The 12,972-nt window shown below is 41.9% G+C and overlaps 1 protein-coding gene across 1 annotated transcript in view; it reads left to right on the forward strand.

The window, feature by feature from the left end:
• The window catches only part of RFTN1 (raftlin, lipid raft linker 1), a 271,732-nt gene that overhangs the window by 224,295 nt on the left and 34,465 nt on the right, over positions 1–12,972 (forward strand). The window lies entirely within an intron of this gene.

A 12,972-nucleotide genomic window follows, 5' to 3' on the forward strand; every position in this document is an offset into this window, starting at 1 on the left:
TCTAAGCACGTGAGAGAGAGTGGGCACCTCCCAGAACATTGTATTGTGCCACTCCCAACAGAAATAACCCAGGTGGATAGCTTCAGCAATCAGGGGCTGCTCAGTTGCTCATACAAAATCCCACCTTGGAGTTTACAAAGACTTAAGGGTAGAAAAGCCACACTAAGTAATTTACTACACCGCAGAAGTCTACAGCCTAAAATTAAAGGTAGTGAATAGGATAAAAGTCCACTTAGAGGGCATTTATGATGGACATTTGGTTTACTTTCTTTGAGTATCTAGAACATGAGCAGAAATGATAATTCTTTGAAAAGAAGGAAAAATACATATAAGAGGACAGATGTGGAGCAAGATATGGCAGGACAGAGACTTCATCTTCTCTTGAGTCTGTATGTCTTTGAGCCTGGCAACCCTTCAGAGGTGTGGAGACCTTCAGGGTCATCTTGATGCATTCTCTCTTCACATTAAGTTCATCATGGTAGTCTAGAGCCTTCTCTATCTTGGTCCCTCTCCCTGGAATGCATTTTAGTTCATCAGTGCTTCTTGTGAAATTTGGTGCCAGAACTGAACATAAAACTGAATGAAAGCACTTATCTGATGTTGTTGGTATGGTGACTGGCAGGTTAGTTGAAAAATCCGTTAAAATAGCGAACCACAGCAAGACAGAAAATAACAAATGCTGGCGGCGATGTGGTGAGATTTAGCCTCTCATGCACTGCTGGTGGGACTGTGAAGTGACACAGCCACTATGGAAAGCAGTATGGTGATTCCTTAGGAAGCTGGAATTGGAGATACCATTTGACCCAGCAATCCCATTACTAGGTATATGTCCTGGAGAAGTGAGAGCCAGGACAAGAATAGATATGTGCACACCCATGTTCATCACACCACTATTTACAATAGCAAAAAGATGGAGACAACCTACATGCCCATCAACAGAAGAATGAGTAACCAAACTACGGTATATACACACAATGGAATACTATGCAACACTAAAGAAGAATGTAGAGTCAGCAAAACACCACATAACGTGGATGAACTTGGAGGACATTATGCTGAATGAAGTAAGTCAATCACAGACGGGCAAGTGTAGTATTAGTCCGTTGTTGTGGAGGGTCAAGGAAGGGTTTATATATGGAAGGAAACTTTCTTTATTGGTTGCCGGGAGGGGACCTGCAAAAAAAAAAGAAAGAAAGAATGCATTGACCCATAAAAAAAAAAGCTAACCAAAGAAAACCATCTTACACGTTTTATTTTAATGTAAAATATGTAAATGCACACTCATTTGTCAATCTTTTTGAGTATGGAGTCTGCTGATTGAAATTCCACTTCATCTTTCTTGAATAAACCACACTCAAAATGAACCATCTACAATTTCCATCAGTTTCTTTTAAGTTAAGCAAAGGAATCTGACTGCAGAATTGTTTTATGTTTTGATGAATTTCTTCCCAGTCTTTTCATTTCTTCTCCTCCATTTAATTCAACCTCAGTTGTTATTTTTAAGTGACTCTCCTTTGTCAAGTATCTTTGATGCAATTAGCTTCATTTTCTCATAAACAACTTTTTTTTTTTGCACTTATAATTTATTAGTTTAAATAATTTAAATTAAGACATATAATTATGATAATGGATTTAACTGACCTCAACAGGTCTAGGAATACATGAGACTGACCCTTGATATGCTCAGTTGGTAGGATCAGACTGATATGACCATCCTGGATAGCAGCCCCTGCCTGCCAGGATCTTGCTAAAGCTGTACTTGGACTTCTGAAAATACAGCTGGAGATTGAATTGGCTTTGGGGACATCCATTACAGCATGTGAGGTGCTAAGTAGTCAGCTCTTCTCCATTTTCTCTCTGTGTATTCAATCTCTTGTTGAATTTATCCCCATTGCATCTCATCTTATTTTCTGCCTATTTTTCCAGCCTGGTGTGACTTTTTCATCATGATTATGTCATCTTCTGTTTGGGGGAGATCACCCTGCTTTGGTTCCCTGAAGTTTTCATATTTAGGGTACCAAACCAATCCCAATTGGAAACAGACTAGATTGAAAACATGGTCTGCTAAAATGTGGGGAGAATCTCTCCTCCAGCCCTAACCCAGATCCTTGTTCAGTGGTTTCAGATGGCCCTAATGTCTGTTATCCACCTTATATCTCATCATCAGAAGAAATCATGAGAGGCTTAGTAAGATCCATTTATATATTTAAAATCTATTCTGGGGCCTACCTCCAACCTGCTTGTCCTGTAAGTCTATCCAAAATATTAGGTCACACTTGTTCTTCAGGACTTCTACAGACTTTTGGGAGTTGTCATCTTTTCTTTCCAAGGGCTCCCAACCATCTCTTCAACAGCTTGCTCTAGGATTTTGCCAGGGGTAACATCAATTTCTGTGGTACCTGGTATTTACCACTTCTGCTCTTATAAGTCCTCGGAAGGAGGGTTGGGCAATCTACTTCCGTAGTGATACTGCCTCAGAAACCCAAGAAGGAGTCGCAATGAGTCGGGTCCAACTCGACGGCAGTGAGTTTGGTTTTTGTTTGCTCTTACAAGTGATCCAATATTTGTTCTTTTAAAACCATCTGACAGTTTTCTCATTGCCACAGTTTTTCCAAGTATGTTCTTTGGTTCTGAGATCATAGCCTTCAATGCCAAACACAGCAGTTCTCTGCCTTTTTTCCTGTGATGTAGATGTTGTTCCCACAAATGACCATTCTCTTGAAAGGACCAGGGATTGAGACACAAAATCTTCTCAGGTTGTAACTCCACCCATTTCCTGTTGTTGTTGTTGTTGTTATGTGCTGTCAAGTTGGACCCAACTCATAGCGACCCCTCCTTGGGTTTCCGAGGCAGTATCATTATGGAAATAGATTGCCCCATCTTCCCTCCGAGGAGTGGCTGGTGGGTTTGAACTGCCAGCCTTCTGGTTAGCAGTCAAGTGCCTTAGGCACTACGCTACCAGACCCATTTCCTAGTCCAGAGTAAATTGTAGCACAGATGGAGCCTATAAGGTGGCCAGGATAAGTTAGATCTGTTCTGGCAGATCTCTCAGTACTTTCACTTTGTGTGCTTGTTAGTTGCCGTGGTTTCTGACTCGTGGTGACCCCATGTGTGCAGAGTAGAACTGCTCCATAGAGTTTTCAAGGCTGTCACCTTTCGGAAACAGGCCTCTTTTCCAAGGCGCCTTTGAGTTAAGTTCGCCCTGACAACCTTTTGATTAGTAGTGAAGCACCTAATCATTTGTGCTACCAAGGGAGCCCTACTTTCACTTTTACTGGTATCAATTTCGTGTCCCATCTCACCTTTGATAATGACATACCAATATGCTGAATGGTACAGCTGAGAGCCTATTCCCTAACATGTAATTCATTTAACCTTGAGCTCATTTTCTTTATTATGAATGAGGTCAATGCGTTGACATAGGAGAGACTGGAAATGTTAAGTGAAAAATTAAGTTGCAGAATGCTACAAAATATGATCATGTTTGCAAAAACAGCGAGGTGGCCACATGTTCAGGCCTCCTCCAACCCTACAAGAGGAAGACAGGATTACCAGCAGTAACCCAAGGCCTATTCCTACAAGGCCAGACATGCTGCCTCCCTCCAGCCCTTTCACCAACTGTTCCTCCCAAAGCACCCACCACCTCTCTCCTGGGTTCGATAATTCGCTGCAATGGCCACACCGAACTCACAGATTACGGGGTTTATTAGGGAAGCACCAGACTACAATTCAAGTTCAGGAAAAATGCTCAGTCTCTCTCCCAGCCCACCGTCCCTCAGCCAACAGTCTCTCACAGTCTCTTTCCCAGCAGTGCTGGTCCCTCAGTGTCTCACTCAGCAATGCGTGTCTCTTGCGTCTCTTTCCCAGCAATGTGTGTCTCAGGATCCCATGTCTCTTTCAACAGCACAACTTCTTCAACCAGCAGTCAGAGAGTTCTGCCTCTAGGAGGCCTCCTTTTGAGTCCGGCAGGGTGGTCAAACTAACCAATCATAGCATCAGAACTCTAAGCACATGAGAGAGAGTGGGCACCTCCCAGAACATTGTTTTGTGCCACTCCCAACAGAAATATTCCAGGTGGACAACTTCAGCAATCAGGAGCTCCTCAGTTGCTCATAGAAAATCCTACCTTGGAGCTTACAAAGACTTATGGGTAGAAAAGCCACACTAAGTAATTTACTACACCGCAATGTTAATGAGGGAAAAAAACTTCACAAAACAATATGATACGTTCTCTATGGATATAGGTATGCATAGAAAAAAGGCCTGGAAGGATACCCATCAACATGATAACAGTGGTTACATGTGATTTGGAACAAAACAGTGGAAGGTAGCTTTATCTGTCACATTTTCATTTTTATATGGGAAAATGTTCATATTACTTGGGTAATTAAAAAGTCATTTTAAAAGATAACTGGGTATATCTGACCTTATCCTTTCTTCTCTCAGGCTTTAATTATGTTTATCTCCCTGTAAAGCAGAAAATAAAATAGAAGTTGAATAATCCACTATTGTCTTGGATGTATCTTTTCTTATTCAATTTCTTGCTTTGAACATAATTTTAAAATATGTGTCTATGTTTATAAGTATATAGCCCTGTACATCTCACCTCATTCTGAACCTTCTTCCTCCTGTCTTCGGTTTGCCTCACTTTTGTCATGATTCTTCAAGGGTTAGATACTTCCCTTCTGTCCTTGTAAATCACACTCATCAATCTCCAAGCCACACTGGTTTATTTAGTTGCCTCAACTTCCCTTGAGTATTTCTTGTCACGTGCCCTATTGAATTTTCCCTTGAACTTTTGTTCTTGTCTCTGGAAAGGACCTCTAGTGTTCTTTGGCTGTTAGCAAGGAGCTTGACAGAGGGCAACAAACTTGGTTCGTATTGTCTGTGTTTCCCAAGGAAGCAATTTCTTTCCCTAAATGGTAGAGAAGTGATGATATTTTAAAATAATGACCAAAACAAAGCCACTATCTGGCCACTAAGTCTTGACCTGTGAGCTGAATGGATCGACCTTGTACTGTGGTAGACTAGAGCCCTGGATGGCTACCTGTCCCTCTTTTTTCTTTTTAAGGAAGAGTTTTTCTTCTGCCATCTCCTTGGCCAGAGTTTGAGGGTCATGAAATGTCATGTGTATGATAGCAGTGGTAGGACACAGACATGATGAGCTCTTGGATCAATATCAATATTGAGTGGCTGGCTCTCAGTGGAAGATTAAATAGGAGTAAAAATAATTTAAGATGAAGGAGATTAGACAGAACTCACAGGGGAATTGGAAAACTCCTAGGGTCTGAAAGAGCTACCTATTCTTTGGTGTCTTGGGGCAAGAATACAAAGGGGAGTTTCTTGAATCCCTGTCCCTAGAGGAGCATCCAGGGGAAGAAGACTTGCTACAGAATTAGGTAGCGAGTCATTTTGTACTGGCTAGTATCCTGCTGACCAGAAGTGCCCTAGGAGAAAGTAGAGACTGGCCCAGATGCAGTGGGGCTCCAGCTGGGTTTTGACGGTCAACTACGGACTTGGATGACCTGAGGGAGTTGGAGGAGCTCTGGTTGTGCAGTGGTTAAGGTTATTTGGCTACTAACCAAAAAGGTCAGTGTTTGAACCCACCACTGCTCAGTGAAAGAAAGATGAAGCATTCTGCTTCCATAAAGATTTACAGCCGTTAAAACCCAGTGGGGATGGCTGTGAGTCAGAATGAACTGGATGGCAATGAGTTTGTTTTTTTGGTTTTGGGGGAGTTGGGGAGGAAGCTTCCTCCTGGTGAGAAATAGCAGGAGACTAGAGGAAAATGCAGACTAGAAGAAAAAGCACATCTATTAAATTGCATTTTCTCACAATTAGACCACATAATGGATAATGTCAGTGATCTCCTAGGTCCCTGAGGTCCCTTTTACCATTTCTGTAAACAACCAGCTTTTATGCACTTTTACCTTAAACAGCAGCACCTGCCTTCAGGCTACTGGTACCTACTTTGTCCTCCAACAAGGAGAGCCAGAAATGCCTGCATATTTCTGTGCCCTGGGGCAGTCCTTGTCAATGGCTGTGCTGTGTGGCTATATGAAAGCCCCACTCCCTTGCCTCAGGTCTCAAGTCAGGACAACCCTGAGCTTGACTTACCCTCCCTGCAGGATCAGGGTAAAGCTGCTGATTGAGGGATATGGCTTAGAGTTACATTCTTGGTTGTTCTACTTTGTCTGGCTTTCCCTACTCTTTCACTGGGGGCACTTCCTTATTAAGTTATTTGCACATAAATCCTTATCTCAGGGTCTGCTTCTGTGTCACCTGATCTAAGACAGGGCATGTCTTTTGTTTGTTTAATTCCTACAACACAGAAGTGTGTAGAATGAAACATGAATCTCCCCTCCCTCCTCTGACATTCAGTTCCATGGTCCCTTTTCTAAGAGGCATTTCCTTCCTTCCTGTATGTTGAGTATATAGACATAGACACAGGCATAGGCATGTATCTCTAAGGGTCCCTTTTAGAGTGTGCTTGATATTATGTTTGAATATGGAAAGTGTGGAAAGGCCTTGTCAGCTAGGCCAAGAGTCTGGGCTTATTGCAGTGGGTTGAAGGGAGCAATGACAGGGAGCCGTGTATTTGAACAGTTGCTGTGTGTTTGGAGAGATGGACAGGTGAGAAAAAGACAAACAGAAGCCTGGAGACCTGGTTCCAAGGAGAATTGGAGTGTGTGTGTGTGTGTGTGGGGGGGTGTGATCATAAGTATCAGTTAGGATGTTTCCACTCTAAGTAGCAGCCTATCCTGTGAAAAGTGGCCTAAGCAATGGGGAGTTTTCATCTCAGCTCATTGAGCAGGAAGTCTGGAGGAAGGCAGTATGGTTGTAGAGTCAGCTTTTTCAATGGCTCAAAGACGTCATCAGGGACCTAGGACCTGTCCCCTTTCTGCACCCTGGTCCTCTGCATCTGCCAGGTCTCTTCTCATGATCCTTGTCACAAGATGGCTGTAATATCCAGCAGTCTCGTGCAAATATGATGATGATGACATCTACAAAGTACAAGGGCATTTCTTGTCATGTGTCCCATATTATTAGCAAGTAAAACCTTTCACCAAACCCCCAAGCAGTTTTCCTCAGGTCCCATTGGCCAGGATTGGGTCACAGACCCATGTCACCACCCAGGGTCATGGTTGGATGGGCATCTAGAAAGGAAGCTGAGGCAATGGATAGCTGTTGGCCTTGGCAGCCAACAATATTTGCCGCTGATTGGGACTAGAAAGGTAGGAGCACTCCTAGAGATATTTTAAAGAAGACTAGAATTGGTAACTCAGAAGGAAGGTTAAGCAATCTACTTCCTTAGAGAAAGCACCTCGGAAACCCAAGGAGGGGTCACTATGAGTTGAATTGACTCCCTGGAAACCCAAGGAGGAGTCACTATGAGTTGAATCAACTCCATGGCAGTGAGTTTGTTTGTTGTTAGAATTGGTGACAGTTCAGATAATGGGATAATGAAAGGAAGAATTTGACTTTTAATTCTATATGCATTTTTTTCTTCCATCAACTCAACTGTCCTGTTCTCTCAGACACCCATATTTCACCTCATGCACAATATTTAGTCATATGAGTACGTTAGGCCTTTTAAAAATTTTATTCAACAAATAAATATTTAGTTCCTACTGTGTGTTAGCCGCTGTAAAGACATGATGAATGAGGGAATTTGGGCAGGAAGGATTGATTCCCTTTAACTTGAGGGAAGGAGTACAGTCAGTCATTAAAAATGAATGCCCATCCCTCTGGCCCTTCCATACCCATAAATAATTTCTCTTGGTTGTCAAGCTTCCTGAGGGGTGGTGAAAGGCCCTAAATCACCAGGAGTCTTGTAAGGCTGATGAGGGAGAAGAGGCAGGTGTGCAGTGCTGATGGTGACCGTGGGGCTCAGTGAATTTAGAACCTGCTTGCAGAGGGAGGGAGGGCAGGAATTGCCCTCACTGAAAGAATATGTCTTATTTTCAGAATCTTGTGACAAACGTAATTAAAAACAAAACAAAAAAAAAAGTAGTATGCTCCAGTACATACAGTGTATTGCACAGAATGACAAGGAGGCAGCCCGCAATGTGATAAGAAGGCTTGATGTTTAGGTTTTCCCAATATGTTTGAGATTAGACGGGCAAGAGAACATTCTATAAAAGCTTTAAACACACACTTGTATCACCTCAGTTCTGTAGGTCAGAAGTCCAGGTAGGCTCAGCTGATTCCTCTGCTTATGGTCTCATAAGGTTAAAATCAAGGTGTTGGCAGGGCTGTGTTCCTTACAGGAGGCTTTGGAGGGGAATCCACTTCCAGATTCATTCAGGTTACTGGCCAAATTCAGTTTCTTGTGGTTGTGGGACGGAGGTCCTCCTTTCCTTGCTCTTAGCAGGGGGCTAGTCTTTACTCCTAGAGGCTGCTGACATTCCTTCTCTTGCTTTCCATGTGGTCCCCTAGAAGAACTTTTTTTAATGCATGCAGTCCAGGAGGACCTAGCACAAGGTTCTCCAGAGATCACTGAAGTATATTAAATCAGAGAACATGGAAGGTTTAAGAGTGTTCTAGAAGTTAAGTGTTCACTCATCACCACTCTTTAGAATATGTCCTTTTTGAAACACACTTAGCCAAATTTTTAATAAATTAAAAAAGAAGGACTTATACTGCCATGTAATCAATTGAGAAACCACCCAGCCATGGTGTTTGTAATTGGAGAGAGGTCTTTGTTCATGGTTCCTGTGACACTATCCTGTGCCTTGTCCTGATTCACATCTTTTTCAGTGGTTTGTGTGGAAATCCAGACAGTGGTGGATCTATCAGAGATCCAAAGCTGGGAGGCCAGGGAGCATACCAGATGACCATCAGGGTCTAAATAAAGTATATAGATACCCTTGGGCCCCACAAAAAAAAAAAAAAATCCATTTGGGTATGGAGGGAAGAGGGCCATGGGGATGTTTGACAGTGGGGGATGGGGAAGACCCTGGACAACTACCCCCCATGCCAGTGTCAACCAGAGTTACTTCTCTGAATTTATTTAATTTCACTGTAAAATATTTACAACAAAAAGTTTGCACTTCTAACCATTTTTAAGCATGCAATTTAGTGACATTAATCACATTCACCATGTTGTGATACCATCGTCAGTGTCCCTGCTTTTCCTCACCCTTAACAGAAACACAGTACTCATTAAGCAATGACTCCCCATTCCCTCCTCTCCTCAAACTTCCATCACTGCATTTGCCTACGTTGGATATGTCATATAAGTAGAACCATACAACATTTGACCTTTTGTATCTGACTTGTTGTACTCAGCATAATATTTTCAAGGTACATATCAAAACTTCATTCCTTTTTATGGTTTAAGAAGATTCCATTGTATGTATGTACCACATTTGTTTATCCATTCATCTGCTGATGGGCACTTAGGTTGTTTCTATCTTTTGGCTATTGTGGAAATGCTGCAGTGAACATTAGTGTACATGTGTATGTTTGAGTCCCTGCTTTCAAGTTCCTTGGGTATATACCTCAGAGTAGAATTTCTGGGTTATAAGGTAATTAATTCTGTGTTTAATTTTTTGAGGAACATCAGTCTGCTTTCAGTAGTGACTCACCATTTTACAATCCCAGCAGCAAGGCAGGAAGAATCCAATTTCTCTACATCCTCCCTTCAGTTTTTCTGATAAAACACAGTTAGTGGGTGTGAAGTGGTATCTTATTGTGATTTTAATTTACATTTCTCTAATGACTAATGAGGTTGAGCATCTTTTCATGTGCTTATTGGCCATTTGTATATCTTTGGAGAAATATCTATTCAAGTCCTTTGCCATTTTTAAATGGAGTTGTCTTTTTGTTGTTCAGTTAAGAATTTATCTGTTCTTACATGTTAATTCTCTGAATCAGATTTCAATTGATGTGTGTAGGAAAGGTCCCAGTGCTTCAAAAAAAGAAAAGGAAAAAAAAAATTGAAAATGACTGATATAGTTCTATTTCTTTTTTTAAAGTAGGTCTCCTTGACTTACTAATCTCTTCCAATCTTATTATTTACTAATTTATGAGTGTTGGACCAAAACCAGCCCAATGAAAATGTAATAGGAAAACATTTAAGTATCTGCTCCCTGTAAAAAAAAATCAATTGCATTTAAGTTTAGAAAAATCAATAATACAGATGGGGAATACCTGATTTGATAGAAATTCTAATGAAAGAGAGTTTAATGTGGGCCGAGAATGTACGTACTACTCCATCCTGAATGTTCTGACAAACTGTGACAAAGTGGAATTTTCCAAATCATGCCTTGTGTTTGTTTGTTCTCCCATTTTTGTTCTTTCCTACCCTTGGCTGACACCCTTCTCACCTGTGAGATCTTTACTCACCCTTCCTGGCCCAACTTAAATGCCAAATGGTTTATGGAGCCATCAGCTGGATTTACTCTCCCTTCCTTTTGGCATTTAGCAAGTGCTACCTTATCTTAGAGTTATTTAAGGTTTTTAATTGCTATGAAAAGGAGCCCTGCTAGTGCAAAGGTTAAGAACTGCTAATCAAAATGTTGGCTGTTGGAACTCACCCAGTAACTCCAGTGGAGAAAGACCTGGCGATCTGCTTCTGTAAAGATTACAGTCAAGAAAACTCTATGGGGACTTTTCTACTCTGTAACACATGAGGTCGCTATAAGATTCATGTTTCTTGGACTCAAATTAGTTCATGTTTCAGGTTTTCAACAAACATTGGTTAAATGAATAATTGAACAACATGAGGTTACTACTAACTACCTATAACGGTAACTGGCTATATTTATGAAAATGCATATGTCCCTCTATTTTTCATTCTGTTTCTGGCAAACTTGGAGGCTTATAGTCAATCACAGCCACCATATTTAATAAGAAACATTAACAGTCTGTGGTGGGTACAAAGGAGAGTGACTGCAGTGGAGAGTAAGCCAAGAAACTGTTGTAAACAATTGGGCATATTTACCTTGGAGGAAAAAAACAAGGGACAATTAGGTATCTGGCTCCTTATGTTTGAGGGACTGACCTGTGATCAAAGAGGTAGACTCTATTTTGTTGATTGCAAGGGAAAACCTAGGGCCAGTTAGTAAACTTATGGAACCATTCAGCAGTGGAAGTGGTTTAGCCTGAGGTTGTAGACTTCCAGGTACTAATGTGATTCAGATATTTGATCACCCACTGTGTCTCAGCGTGCTATAGGTGGTCCTCCTGCTTTGGGCAGGAAAGAGTAGAACAGTGGTTCCCAAACCCTTGTTCCTCAGAATCACCTAGGGCCTTGTTAAAAATACAGATTCCCAGGTATCACCCCTGGAGATTCAGTTAATAGGTCTGAGGTAAAGGTTAGGAATCAGCATATAAAATCGACGAGGCTGAGGAACCACTCTACTTGAGGACCACTCTGGGCCCTTCCAGCTTTAATAAACTGAGATGCAGTGACTGACTTACTGCTTTTAAATCAGTGGCCTTCCCGAGGCAGAACTCTTAATTGCCCTTCTGTTAGACTGGGTTCTCTAGAGAAACAAAACCAGTAAAACATATAGAGAGAGAAAGAGAAATTTATCTTAGGAAAACGGCTCACACACTTATAGAAGCTGGCAAGTCCCAAGTTCTTGGATCAAACATCAAGCTGGAGATTTTTCCCAACTCGTGCAGCTGCAGGGGCTGAGGAGCTCAAGGTTGGCAGGCAGTACACTGGCTGTTGACTCCAACAAATGACGAATCCAAGATCTCCAGGCAGAATGGTGGATTGTTTACTCATGGACAGTTGTAGGCAGCACAACAGAATCTCGATCCACAGAAGAGTGTCTCTTTTCCCAGGATGTCCATAAATATACTGGAAACAGGCCACACCCCTAGGGAAACTCCCTTTCAATGGATTGGCTGCTCAAAACATATACATCTGATCCCATCATGGGAACAACCCACACCACAATTGCTTAAACCACACAGAATTGTGGTCCAGCCAAGTTGACACACAGCTCAAACTATCACAGTCGACCCTTTGTGAACCTGGCAGTTGTACACATCTACTTAGCCATATATAATCTCTAAATAAAGACAATTATAAAGTCATATTTGTGCCTAACATGATACACTAATATGCGTACAACAGAAACGCAATAACCTTATGTACATTTCACAGTTCATAACAGAAGGAAACAAAAATATTTGATGCACATATACAATGAAGAAATATAACAATCACAGTCCTTGTTTCTACAACTGGTCACATGGCCGTAGCTGATATTCAAAACTACCTTCTTCCACCACCCATTATGTATTTCCCTTGCCCTCAACAAGCACCTCAGCTGGTTGTGGTTCTTTGCCTGGTGGGGTGACCCAAACCTTCATTCCTGAAGGGTCTGGGCCATTAGTAATCATATCAGAATTGGGTTGCTGTAATTTTCCATCGACTTGAATCACAGGACATGGTAGTACTAAGAGACGTCCTAAAGAATCTACTGTATTCCAGACATATTCTTCTTTACCTCCATTATGTAAAACCAATCTGATTTCCCCTTGGTAATCAGGATCTGTCACACCAGATAGTACAGTAATGCCCTTCTTTTTCTGTTGATCCAGAGGCATGAAGAAGCCAAAACGGCCAGGTTAATTTCTAGTTCAATGCAATCAGTATTGTGTCTCCAGGCGGGAGTGTTCCTCCCTTTGGAACTAAGATCTCCAGACCCGCAGAGCATAGGGTGGCAGGGACAGGAAGCAAAAATTTTTTGAGTGGGTCACTAGGGGTAATAATGAGTGGTACCACTCCCGCTTCCACCCCTTGGTTCTTGGACCCGTGAATCCTGGCTATTGGAGAAATAGCACTGTATATTGGATGCTGGTTTAGAGTGTATGCGGCCTCCTGGAGAACATTGCCCCAACTCTTCAAGGTATTGCCACCTACCTGGCATCGTAATTGTGTTTTCAGGAGGCCATTCCATCGTTCTATCAAGCCAGCTGCTTCAGGATGATGGGGACCATGATAAGACC

Source organism: Orycteropus afer, unplaced genomic scaffold (genome assembly GCF_000298275.1).
Source record: "Orycteropus afer afer isolate SDZICR_OR568_19922 unplaced genomic scaffold, OryAfe1.0 scaffold00003, whole genome shotgun sequence".
Classification (NCBI taxonomy): domain Eukaryota; kingdom Metazoa; phylum Chordata; class Mammalia; order Tubulidentata; family Orycteropodidae; genus Orycteropus; species Orycteropus afer.